The sequence below is a fragment of the Epinephelus lanceolatus genome, chromosome 24 (assembly GCF_041903045.1).
Source record: "Epinephelus lanceolatus isolate andai-2023 chromosome 24, ASM4190304v1, whole genome shotgun sequence".
NCBI classification, from domain to species: domain Eukaryota; kingdom Metazoa; phylum Chordata; class Actinopteri; order Perciformes; family Serranidae; genus Epinephelus; species Epinephelus lanceolatus.
In genome coordinates, this window is record NC_135757.1 from 3,700,471 (window position 1) to 3,714,469 (window position 13,999).

General features: G+C 38.6%; 2 protein-coding genes across 3 annotated transcripts in view; one reads left to right on the top strand and one right to left on the bottom strand.

The window, feature by feature from the left end:
• The window catches only part of kynu (kynureninase), a 75,847-nt gene that overhangs the window by 57,547 nt on the left and 4,301 nt on the right, over positions 1–13,999 (top strand). The window lies entirely within an intron of this gene.
• The window catches only part of LOC144461887 (uncharacterized), a 128,683-nt gene continuing 117,205 nt past the window's right edge, over positions 2,522–13,999 (bottom strand). The window contains exons 7-10 of one of the 2 annotated variants that reach the window (XM_078165699.1): positions 7,766–7,882; positions 4,704–4,770; positions 3,954–4,050; positions 2,522–2,755 (exon numbers count right to left, since the gene is read on the bottom strand). The gene's annotated coding sequence lies outside the window, so the exon portion shown is untranslated. Of the gene's footprint in view, positions 2,756–3,953; positions 5,275–7,765; positions 7,883–13,999 lie in introns of both variants that reach the window. The other variant, XM_078165698.1, reaches the window with a different exon arrangement.

Sequence of the window (13,999 nt, forward strand, 5' to 3'; positions counted from 1 at the left end):
GACCACATACTAAACTATGACTTTTTTTCATGATTTTGGACCACATACTAAACTATGACTTTTTTTCATGATTTTGAAAAACATGCTATACTATGACTTTTTTTCATGATTTTGGACCACATGCTAAAGTATGACATTTTTTTTCATGATTTTGGACCACATGCTATACTATGACTTTTTTTCATGATTTTGGACCACATACTATACTATGACTTTTTTTCATGATTTTGGACCACATACTATACTGTGACTTTTTTTCATGATTTTGGACCACATGCTATACTATGACTTTTTTCATGATTTTGGAACATATACTATACTATGACGTTTGCAACGTTATAGCATTACTTTTTTTTTTCGACGGACTAAACTTTTTTTGACATACCACTTTTTTTCAACATGGTATAATGTTACTTTTTTGTGACATGCTATACCATGACTTTTCTCGACATACAATACCATTGATCTTTTTTTCAACATTCTATGAGTTTTTTAGTTTTTTCAACAGGCTATATTATGACTTTTTTTTCCCAACATCATTTCCTGACTTTCAACTTTCAGCAAATTTATTATATATAACATGACTATCATTCTTAAATTTTTATTTGTCATATTCTTCTATGGCTTTTTTCCAACACACTATACTATGACTTTTTAAACAGTTTTTATTTTGACATGCTATACTATGCCTCTTTTAGACGTACTTAACCATCAGTTTTCAACATAGGTTTTTTTCCCATCAAACTACATATGATTTTTCTGACATTTTTTCAACATACTATACTATTGACCTTTGAGGCACACTTTTCTTACTTTTTTCGATGAACAATACCATGAGCCTTAATCCTACATACTGTACTATAATTTTATTTGTTTCCATTTTTTTTCCGACATGCTGAGTTATTGTCAGCGTTCTACAGTATGACTGTATTTTGTAATACTGAATTATGAGGGTTTTTTTTTTTACAATATACTACAAGTTTCTTTCACACATACCATGACTTTCATTGACATGCTATACTATGACTTTTTTTTCATGATTGTGGACCACATGCTATACTATGACTTTTTTTTCATGATTGTGGACCACATGCTATACTATTACTTTTTAATATCTTTTCTATGAGCATTGTACCTCATAACACATGACTGTTGGGCTTAATACTCATCAAGACAGTAATTTACTTGGTATGCTGCAACACTGCAGCGCTCCAGTGGGGTGGGCTGAGTCCCCAGGGAGCCACTTTCATTGCCAAGTAGACAAACACAGTGTAAAAGCAAAGACACATGATATACAACAGAAAAAAATTGCAAAAAAAAAATTCATAGTATAGTATGTTACAAAAAGCCATGAAGAAATTCATTAAATCCTCTTCAAAAAACATTCCCAAAAAAATGTACATGCAAATTTCAGGTCAGTAACATGACTTTGTTGATATGAGGTTCCCCTCCGTGACTCACCTCTGACTTATATCTTATTACATCTTTCCTGTGTAAAGCATCTCCAGTCTTGCCCTCTACTTACCCTCCCATCATGTGTGGAAACACGTTAAGCCGAACTCCCCAACTGAACGACGCAGACATCAGGTAATAGGGACTGAGAGCTGCATGCATCAAAACTAATTACCTTAAATAGCCCCAGTCTCTGGCTTATTTTTCCAGTCCACGTCTCTCCAATTTGACAGCTGGCAAAGGTAGCCACAGCGGTGAGGTGCTGCGTGAGACTTTTCATCCCATTAATTAATTGTAGGGGAACTAAACCGTGAAAAGCTACAGACAGGGGAACTTTAGTGGCCGCTCTCTTGGCGGGTCTGGTTTGACAGCCACAGAGGGGAAGTACACATTAATAAAGCCAGGTGCAAAAGGGAAACTGTTAAAAAAAAAAACAACAACAATGTATTGCATTAGTTTTGGGTGGTTTAACTTGAGGCTGAGCCGAACATGAAGCTATCAAAGGACTCCATCAAATACTTTTAATAAAGTGGATAAAAGCAGCTTGTTTTTAAGTCAGAGAAATGGTTTTGTTTGAAGAACAGGCTCCATGAAAAAGAGATGAAATCCAAATAAAAGGGACAGAAAAGGCAAAATATTAGCCTAAAAGAAAAAAGGGAAAGAAGGGGTGCTCTGTGCTCAAATGATCTGGAATCAGATACTACAACCTAGTTAGCATCGCAAGCTTATTTCCATATTAACGACCCCTTCAGAACCTTCAAAGTAATGAATAATTGACAACAAATGAAATGTTTTGATTGTCGTCAGCGCCTGGCGTGTTTAATGTTTCATATGTTGCTTCTGAGCTAATTATGGAGATGGCACATTCGTCAGAAATATGTCCCCCTCGCAACCCCTGCACGACCCTCCCACCGTCCTCCGCAGATGCCCGTGTGTTTCCAGACAGGAAAGGGAGGGAGGGAGGCGTACGGCTACAGGCCCCATTCTAATTACCAGTGCTTACAGGCATTGTTTGGCCACAAAAACACCAGATATTACAGCCTCAGAAGGAGGAGGCTAGTGGAAACAGTCGAAATTCAAATTCAAATTCAACTTTTCCATTTAAAAGGAAATAATAATAATTAGAATTTGGAAAACATCCTGGACATCACTAGAAAAAAGGACCAAAGATCACCTGGCAGATAACGGTGGAGGCCGAGCTGCTGGAGATGGACCGGTCATGGGGTACTTGAGGTACTTCGGACTTCCTGGATCTTCACTGCCTCAAAGGTCAACTTGGTCTGCAATTGGTTGAAGTCACAAACTTGCATGTTAAGGAGTCCGTTCAGACATGGTATTAACATGTGGGGGACAGCTCTATGTCTGTCTGTTCACCTGGATGTCACTTCCTCCGTCTGTATGCAAATACACATACGTCATTATCTAAGTGGCAAGAGCTTTGTCATGCTATATGGACGTGGGTTCGGAACCATGTGGACTTTTAAGGTACATCCTCACCATCTTTCTTTCTCTAAATCTAACCACAGTAACTTCACGTTAAGGAGATAGTCATTCGCAGGTCGCTAATTCGTAGGATATCATACTGTCATGTCCACATTTTCGTAGGATATCAAATACACTATTCTTTGAGGGTATGTCCACTGTAAACAATATGGCAGCCTGCTGGTAACGAGTGCTCTTGGATTACAATTTAATAGTACACTTAAATATGTATACGCACACGTACAGCCATTGATATTTAAAATGGGCAACTGGTGTCCCTTCTTGCTCCGCCCTGCTAGCCATGAATCGCCGCTGAGAGACAGTTGGTCAAAGTCCATCTGCACACACACAGTGACAAGGGTAACCATAAAAGCCCAGACACACCAAACTGACATCAAAGAACTGTTGGTCGCCTCAAGTTGCCTGCGTCTTGACCAAGAAGTTGCACTTGAACACACCACAAAGACTCCAAGCGACAGCCAACTAGCACGTACGTTCTGCGCCTCAGTGAAAGGAAATAGCTCTCCGTACCAACAGGTTGTAGTCGTCTGTATTCGTCATTCAAAAAGGGAAACAGGACAGATTCAAAACACTAGTGACAACTCAACCCGATGTTTAAAGAACAAATTATATTCACCATGTGTCAGTAAACAATTATCCAGATAATTACAAACCGTTATGCAAACTTTGTCACGATCTCACGCCCTCTTGACATTAGCCGATTGTTTACTTTCCTCACTTCTGTTTCTCTTCTCGTGCGCTGAGCCGAACGGCCAATCAGAGTGATTACATTAATCGACAGGCTCTTCTATCACTGATGTTGACTCAACATGCTGACTCGGCCCAAAAAACAGGCGACAAGGGGCGACGAGTACCAACAGTTTAGGAAATGGACATGCACTTGTGTAGCACCTTTCTAATCCTCCGACCACTCAAAGCGTTTTTTACACTACGAGTCACAATCACCCATTCACGCACACCTTCACACACTGGTGGCCGAGTATCTTGCTCAAGGATACTTCGACATGCGGACTGGAGGGACCGACCGCTGATCTTCTGATTAGTGGACCAGGTGGAGAGCAGCTCCGGAGATGGTACTTAAGCACTGCATTTAACCTGTGTAAGGGCAGCAACAGAAAGTTTGAATCGGATAAGTAAGGATGTCAGCTGAGTAGTGGCCTCGGATGCATTCGTGTACACACTGCTGACAGAATGTGGCCATATGTGACCCAAGCCACCTCTAAATGTGGTCTAAGCGATCTGATCTCAAGATGCATCGAGGACGCACTGGGTGGATTCACAACTGTACTTAGAGCTGTCCACTTGTGATCTGCTCATCTAGGATGCATGTTAATACCAGGTGTAAACAGGGCCAAAGTTTGCCGGCGCTGATCTCCATCTACCCTCTAATTTCAGAGCTCAACTTTCAGAAGCAGTTAGCTGTTGATGAACTTTTTGGCCGACACCTTGTCTCTCTGATGCACCTTGACAAGCCAACAGACAAACCGGAGCTGACAGAGGTCATCTGTGTCAGACAGAGAGACAGCTGCAGCGCGCGTGTGCTAAATTTGGTTGTGTTTGTGTGTACTACGAGTGTTTGTTTGTGTGAGTTTAAGTGTTTATCTGCACACGTTTCTGTGTGTGTGTGTAGTTGTCATGGTCCAGTCAGGTCGGAGTATCCTGAAGACACTGTCAGGCAGGATTGATTTTCTCTTTCCCGATCCGTGGAAGCATTCCTGTAACACAGCTGACCCCCCGAGTTGCGTTACCTTGTCATTTTGCGACACGGATCAAAGTGAAGACGAGCTGGAAATAGCCGCACGGCGACCTTGAACTCTGAGGAGGAGGAGGAGGAGGAGATGGGAGTGACAGGAGCTCTCAAACACACAAACACATACAGTACACAGGTTCATACATACACAGAGGTTTATATTGTGGAACTAATCTAAGAGATATGGCTCACTTTCAATAATAATAAAACAAGAAATATGTCTGTCAGCAGGCTTCAAACACCCGAGACTGACTTAAAGGAACACTTCACCCCCCACGTGTACTTTTGTATATCAGTTACACTGACGAAAGTCATTGGGATCCATGTTTAAGAACAGCAAAACTACCGTAAAACATCTGTTTACAAACTCTCACACAACTCGTGCAGTATAATTCAGGTCTCATTTATCCATTCGTATACTCAAGACTCCCCAAACAGACAGCCCATCTACGCTCTTTTCAAAGCCAGACTCCACTGAGAAAAACAGTAATTTTACCTTTCTGAACACTGGAGCTGCTGGTCTACCACTGCCTCCATCAGGAAGTTCACTGGACCAATAAATGTTGCGGCTGTTGGGTGAAGAAATGCACACTGTTTTCTAGGGCTGCCACCAAATAGTCGACCAAACGTTAGTTGACTGGAAAGGTCATTAGTCGGCAAGATTTCATTGGTCGCTTAGTTGTGGGAATTAATTTGAAAGGACAGACACAGGAAGTGTCCACGCTCAGCAGTCAGACAGGAGTCAGGTTAATCTCCAGGGCTGGTACCTGCGGTTATTCCACAGGCTAGTTAATAACATGTCGGGCAGGAAATCCAAAGTGTGGGATCATTTTGAGAAGGTGAAGGACGAACCCAAGGTGATATGTAAACTCATCTTCATTGGTCGACTACAAACATGACGTATAAGTAGCTACATGCCCATTAGCCCACAGGGTCAATAACGATGGGTCACAAAAACACAGACTTTTCCCTGGGACATTTCATGTGCTCGGAACTTTGTGAACTTTAACTCAATTTAAGGTACGTGCTCTCCAGGTTTCTTTTCGTAACCTAACCACAGTAACTTTACTTGCCTAAACTTAACCTCAATACCTTTTTAAGGTAATCATGTAACTGTACATTAAGGACTTAATGTCATTCATAGGATGCTAATTCTTAGGATATCATATGAACTGTTGTGTCTGCATTTTCATAGGACATAATATGCACCATTCTATGAGGGTATGTTGAAAGGCAAGCTTCGCTGGTTTTCCACAGGAAACAATATGGCAGCCGGCTGGCAACAAATTACAGTTCTTGAATTACATTTAACCAGTACACTTAAATATGTTTCTGAAACATTTGAGGCGACAATTAGGCGACACAGCAACAGAATCTTGGTTCATATGGGATCAGAACTGCTTAGTTTTACCGTTTGATCGCTCTTTTTTATTTCAACCTCTGTTTTTCACAATACCAGAAACAGTATGGTGCCCACTTCCTGTTCACAAATTCTTGTATTACAGCTAAACAGTGCACAAAAATACGTTTTTTAAGGTGAGGAATAGGAAATACAATGTCAGAAACTTGCTTTATATTTGATCAGAACGGCTTAGTTTCACCATTTGATGTCCTTTTTTTTCAGCCTCCATTTTTACAACACAGGAAACAGTATGACGCCCACTTCCTGTTCACAAATTCTTGTATTACAGCTAAACAGTGCACTAAAATGTATTTCTGGGGACATTTTAGGCGAGAAATAGGCAAAACAATGTCAGAAACTTGCTTTATATTTGATCAGAATGGCTTAGTTTCACCATTTGATGTCCTTTTTTTTCAGCCTCCATTTTTACAATACAGGAAACAGTATGACGCCCACTTCCTGTTCACAAATTCTTGTACTACAGCTAAACAGTGCACTAAAATGTATTTCTGGGGACATTTTAGGCGAGGAACAGGCAATACAGTCTCAGAAACTTGCTTTATATTTGATCAGTTCGGCTTAGTTTTAACATTTGATCTCTTTTTTTTCCAGCCTCCATTTTTACAATACCAGAAACAGTATGACGCCCACTTCCTGTTCACAAATTCTTGTACTACAGCTAAACAGTGCACTAAAATGTATTTCTGGGGACATTTTAGGCGAGGAACAGGCAATACAGTCTCAGAAACTTGCTTTATATTTGATCAGTTCGGCTTAGTTTTAACATTTGATCTCTTTTTTTTCCAGCCTCCATTTTTACAATACAGGAAACAGTATGACGCCCACTTCCTGTTCACAAATTCTCATATGACAGCAAAATGACGCACTAAAATATGTTGCTGAGTACATTTGAGGCTAGTAATAGGCAACACAGAAACAGAAACTTAGTTTTAATTTTGATCAGAAAGGCTTGTTTTTTCAGCCTCCATTTTTATAATACAAGAAATGGCGCCCACTTCCTGTTTACAAATTCTCCTATTGGAGCCAAATGGTACACTAAAATATGCTTCTGAAGAAAATTTTTTGGCAAAGAATAAGCAAAACATTAACAGAATTTCGGTCTGTATTTGATCAGCGCTGCCTAGTTTTACAGTTTGATCCGAGTTTTGAGATCAAAACTCTTTGTGTCTGTGGCCACCACGGGCATACAAAAATAAGGAAGTACAAACAATCAACAAAGTATTCCTTTAAATTTCATTATCCTTTCTGTTTGGGCAGTATATCATCCGACTGGGTAAGTAAGACTTAGACTGTGGGAGAGTTTGTAAACTGATGTTTTGTTGGAGTTTTGCTGTTGTTAAACGTGGACCCCACTGACTTCAATTCATCGTGAATTTTCTCTGTATTTGGATTCCTGTTTGTCACCAGAGGCATGCAAGAAAAAGAAAGTTTCCTTCACAAATTCAACTGAACTCAGGGTGAGAAGCAGATATACAAATGGTCATATGGGGGGGGTGAAGTATCCCTTTAAAATCATGTGCAATAATGTGTCAAAAACAAATTAAAAACATGCAAAATCCTGCAATAAATAGCTTGAAAGAAAGCATAAACATGACTCTAAGCATGCAGCTTCAAAATGAGCATCATTTACTACAAACCTGCAGCTGTAACTTCCTCTGAGCCGCCAGCAGAGGGTAGAACAGCACCAGGAAACACATGAATCCATCTCAACCAGCCAGCAGCAGCAGCAGCATCCACCAGAGACTTCATCAATCCTGAATCACACACACAAACACACACACATGACCTTTAACCCCCACCAGGTAGAGCTGACAGGTAAATGTCAGTTAGGGAACGTCTGGGTCATTCACGGTCACATTTTTACATACATAGACAGAAGCCTTCACTGTGGGATCAAGACGCAGACACTGGGTTGTAGCGTTTTCCTCCACTGTATTGATTCATGTAAAGCATCTGAATAAATTATTCCTGAGTCACATTAAGGGAAAATAAACAAAGTTTTTTGTCTGTTTAAAATTAAAGACCATTGATTTTCTTTGTGTCAGAAATACGTGGCCAAAGGTTTGTGGACACCCCCAATCCTACAGCATATAATTTTATTTGTTTCAGCATGACAGGGTTGCCATGTTTACCCAGGTTTGGAGCGCAAAAACTTGACCTCGGTACTTCGGGACGACCTGGAACACGCTGAAATATTTGGTGTCCACATACTTTTGGCCATTTTGTATAATATAAAGTTACAGTCAAACTCCTGAGTCGTCTCTCTCCAGATCAGGTGATCATGTCGCCCACAGTTTGCTGGGAGTCGCCTGTGTCATCTGGTCCACCATCCTCCTCCTCCCACCACACACACACACACACACACACACACACACACACACACACACAGAGTGAGTGAGAGAGTGCCGAGGCCCAGCTGGGTAAGCTAGCTGCTCCCTCTTTCTCTCTCTCTCAGAGCTATTTGGTTGGTTATGGATCCCTGAGGGACGCCGCTGCCTCCTGTGAGCAGAGGAGCCATGCCAGGCCCTCGGTCGAACCACGTGTGTGTGTGTGTGTGTGTGTGTTTGTGTGTGTGTGTGTGAGAGAGAGGGGAGATACTCTGGCTGGCACTTTCTCAAACATGCGCAAAGAGACGACACAGCAGCGAGGATGTGAGCTCGTATCTGTGGCAACATGTCGCATGAGAAGAGAATTTTTAAGGTTGCACTGAAAGCATTAACCCTGAAATTTAACATCTTGCAATTCGAACATTTTCAAACCAGAAAATATTTAGAATAATTATTCAGTGTTTGGATTTTTCACCCTAAAAACTCTGGAGCAAACGCTCGATTCTCAAGAAGAAGTTTGGAGGCTGGACTGATGATACATGAACAGGTTTAATACAAAAGTAGAATACTAAAACTATTCCTACATCTGAAAATATTTACTTTTTATCCATTGACAGCTGAAACGCTGTAAAAATATAATCAAATTTTTACTTTAAGGTGAAATAATGTGTCGTAAAACAACGTAACAAACTTTTTTTGTAATCTCACACTTACTTTTTGCCGAATTTCCTTTATAATGGCTCGTAAATCATGTTTTAACTTTTCAAAGCATCATTTGAGTTTGTATAAAGACACTTGGGTCCATTACCGCATTTAAATCAATCAATTAAAAAACACTCCAGATTCTGGTGCGATTCTCAAGAAGTTGGACTGATGATACATGAACAGATTTAATACTAAAGACTCATTAAATTTAGATTATTTTAGGTTTTTCCTAGTATTTTTTTTAACTTTAGTTTTTCCAAAATGTGAGACACCATTGTAACCAAGGTAAATATTGAACAACACACTGAGCAAAATGAATAAAAGAAATAAAACCATTCAATTATTCAACACTAATTCACGGAGAAAAAAGAAGAATAATCAAGTAATTACAAAAAACATAAACAAACATATCAAGAATATTAAAATAGAAAGCAAGTCTAATATTTGAAGGCAGGGTGTTCCGTATTTTGTGGGCGTAGCAGCTAAAAGAAACATCCCCAAAGGTTTTTGTAGTGTAGTGTAAGCTGTGGAGGATCTCAGGGTTCGTGGAGGGACATAAGGTGAAAGGGAGTCTATGATATCGGAGGGGCGATGCCATTAAGAGCCTTAAAAACCAGAAGAATGATTTTAATATCAATTCTAAAAGATACTGGGAGCCAGTGTAGGTTACGTAAAACCGGAGTTAGATGGTCTCTCTTTATTTTTTGTTAAAACTCTGGCAGCAACATTCTGAATGCTCTGTACCTTTGCAAAGGCAGTTTTAGGTAGTTTTACAATAGTCAAGACGACTGGAAACAAAAGCATGAACAAGCTTCTCAGCGTCCTGCTGGCTCAGTGGAGGTCGTATCTTAGCTATATTGCGTAAACGATGACATGCGGTTTAAAAACAAAACAAAAACCCTCGACCAGGCAGCAAATATTACACACAAAGTAATAAAAAGGGACAAAATGCAAACATTAATAGACGATCCAAACCTTTGCACCACAAAGTCCATACACTTCAATAGTTCATCGTACAATCCCTATTAAATTCATCAACAAATCGTTGAAATGATGAGGCTGACAATTTGCTTGGAAAACATGCTGTTGATATATTAGTACATACAAAATAACGTTAACAGAAAATTAGCAAAATACAAACAAACACTGACTCTTACCGATATCTATTGATTCAACAGTAATCTATTGGCCGTCATTACTATGCTTTATATTTAGCTGAGGTGCATTATGGGTCTAATCTTATATTTGTCCTCCATTTTATATGTAGCGCCCTCGTTTGGCCCACAAGGAGTGTTTCATGGACGGCAATTCGTCAACCTGGTATCTGCCATCAACCACCTCTGAGTACATTTACTCATCATACTTCCGTGAAACTTTTAGCTACATTTTACTTAAGTGTTTGCGCTACTTTAAACTTCAACTCAGCTGAGAGGGAAATATTGCGCTTTTTATACTTAAAAGCAGAACGGGATGAGCAGCAAAGTGCTTAACAACGACGGACAAATCGATTTAAACCCAGAGAGTCGGATAAAGATAAAAAACTTTACTCTTTCCCCGCCATTGACGAGATATTCTGTCAATTGGTCTTTTCACTGTTATGAGATAGGGGGCGCTGTTACACACTTGTGAGATAGAACAGCACTGCCGTGTCCACAAACAACCAAAGAAGAAGATCCGAAGATGTTGTTGACAGAGATGTAGCATCTTGTAAACGGCACGAAAATGCCAGCACCGATGGAAAAGTTTATGGCTGTGCAAGTCATAGAGATGTTGATGGTCTCAGACTGCGACACTTCCTGTTTTGATCAACAGTCTGAATCCGATTTGGACGAAGACGCAAACGAGTTTAGTGGGATGACACGGGAATCTCCACGACAGTGACAGTGACACAAGGACAAGACGACCACGATCACTGAACTAGTATTATTATCATTTCTATTGATACAATTCAAACTGACGTAAGGAAACGACAAAAATAGTAAGTAATGTAAATGTGAAATTGATTTTGTTCTTGAAAATGAATAATACTCATAGAACAAATTATTCTGTGGGTCTCGAAAGATAAGTGAATATGATCAAAAATACTGGCAGTGGCTGGAAACTTAAAAATAATACTCTGGTGGGGAAAGTGTTAACTGCAGTCTCACACACACACACTTGCACTCTCACAGGGTCCTGCTTGGATTGATTTATTTAAAGGACCTTTAACTTTCAGTTTGGGACTGGTACCAACTGGTAATTGATATATATATATACACACACACACACACACATATATATATATATATATATATATATATATATAGATATATATATATAGATATATATATTTAATGAATGGGAAACTACTGTGTGAAATCTTGTGTTTGATTATTTACCTTAATCATTTGATTTGAGTCTGTTTTAAATATAAAGAGTTTCAACTGAAGAATAAAACAATCATTTGTGTTTTTCCCTTTACATTTTGTAGCGGTGGATACGAGATATCCCGGCTAATCATTCCCCAACTAATTTCAATTAAAAAAATTAATAGTGTCAGATTGTGTTTGTTCTCCTGTCTGGCGTCCAACTTAACTTTTTTTTTTTTCAACTAAGGATAACTCTACGCTACAACATGTTAAACACTAAAAGCATAAGAATAAAAATTAGTCTTAAGTTGCATGTTAAAAGCATCAATAGACTCAGACAGTCTAATGGCCTCTGGTCATGGACTATTGAATTTCATTTGTATTATTTTAGTTACCATGTATGTACAGATAATATGCATACCCATATGTATATATGTACTTAGTTTGCTATGTATAGTAGGAATCTTTGCTACAAAACTTAAATGACCAAAACATGTGATGGACTTTGAAAATATTAAACAGTGCTCTGCCCAAAAAGGTGTATAAAGTACGGGCATTATCCAAAAATAACCCGATAATATTAAATGTAATAATGATAGTAACTTTTCTGTAAAATTAGCAGTTTTAGTTTTGATACTCTAAAAGTACATTAAATTCAATTCAATTCAATTCAATTCAGTTTGCCTCACAGGGCTTTATATCTGTCCTCGGACCCTCATTTTACTCATAACTTGTGTACTTTTGAGTATAATGGTTTGAATGTAGCTCCTCAAACATTGAAGTATTTCTATAATATTTGTAGTTCAGTAAAGGATGTGAGTACGTCATTAATTGATATCTGATACCTAATAATGATGATCAGCTCTGTGTATCAGTGTAGCTGTTGTTTCTGGTGTCTAACCATAGTTTATTTACATTTAGATTTATTTATTTCTCCACCTGTCATTCAGTATTACTTACTGATTTGGATTAATTGGATTGACTCGAAAGTCTTTTTTATTTTTCTCCTTTGGCGAGATTTGTTGTTCTTTTATTGTTGTTGTTAATCTCACATTTTCTTTTTTTTAATTAAATATAATATATTCATTTTATCTAATAATAATAATAATAATAATAATAATGTTTTTTTCTGTTTGTAACTTTCCATGTAAAATGTAAATTTACTTGCCACTGAGTCACTGGATGTTTGAAGTATAGCTGTAACACGCCGTCATGTTTTGTGTTTTTCTACTGAAATTTTTTTTTTTTTTGGATGCTACATTCTCATAAAATGATTTATGGAGTTTGTGGATTCTAATTAAAATAAAAAGGTTATTACTACAAAAAAAAGTTTGTTACATTAAAGTGTTATTTTCAAGCTTATTTTCAAGAAGTTAACTTTTTTTGAGTTGGACGGAATTAACATAATTAAATTAAAATATCTTAAATAAAATAATTTGACCACTAAATATCACGACAACTTTTGGATAAATATTAAGTTGGTTCAACTTAATTAAGCAAAATATGTTGGTTGTACTAAACTAACTGTCAGATTATAAGAGACAAGTTGGAACAACTTAAAAAGATACGTTAAAATTGTTACCTTAATTTTTGTAAGTTGAATCAATGGATTCTTTTTTACAGTGTAGTGAATCCCATCAGCAGTCATGTCTGCTTTACTTTTCTTGTACAGTACTTTAGTTTCTGAAATGGTTTCAGTCTCCAGCTGAGAAAACAAGGCTGTTTTTCATATTCCCTAAAAAGTCAACATATTTGGAGTTATACGCTTTTTCATTCCAAAACAGATCCTGTATATTTTGCCACTTTGACCTCCTCTTTCCTCTCTTACATATTCCCTCCTCTTCCTCGCAGAGCAAACCTGACAGAGACGGATGCAAATGCTGTTGTTCATCCCCGTTTTAATTGTGTGTCGATCCCGCAGCTTTGGAGTTTTGCATATGTAATAAAACTACTTTCCTTTTCACCCTCTGAGCTCTAAATTTCCAGCTCTTAGTTTCAGTTTCTGCCTTGCCTTTTCTGGCTCCAACAACTTTGTTCCATTTCTCATTCTCTGGCATAATTACGGCTTTATAGCATTCTCCACTGCTCGGGCATGCTGTAGATATTTCGCTCCCCCCTTTCTCTTTTTTTGTCTTTTTTGGTTTGGCTCTCATTAATAATTCACAGAGAGAGAATGGGAAATTTTAGTGCAATTTGCAGCTGCTGAATCCCAGTTATTGTTTTGCAGGGTGTTGCACAGACAGAGAAAACCTCGGACGAAGGCTTTGTAGTCCTGAATGTAATTTGGCTGCGTCTCTCTGACAGGCCACACATCATTAGGGGGGTGAAGGAGATGTGGGGGGGTAACGGCTCCGTCCAGCCAGTCAAACACACTGTCCTCATCTGTCGCTCCAAACCCCAGACGCTCTGTGTTTCCTTAATGCTTTTAGATGCTGTTTGTTCATATTTATGCCTCATAACTATCTATGTTTTATTCCGTTTGTTTGCATTT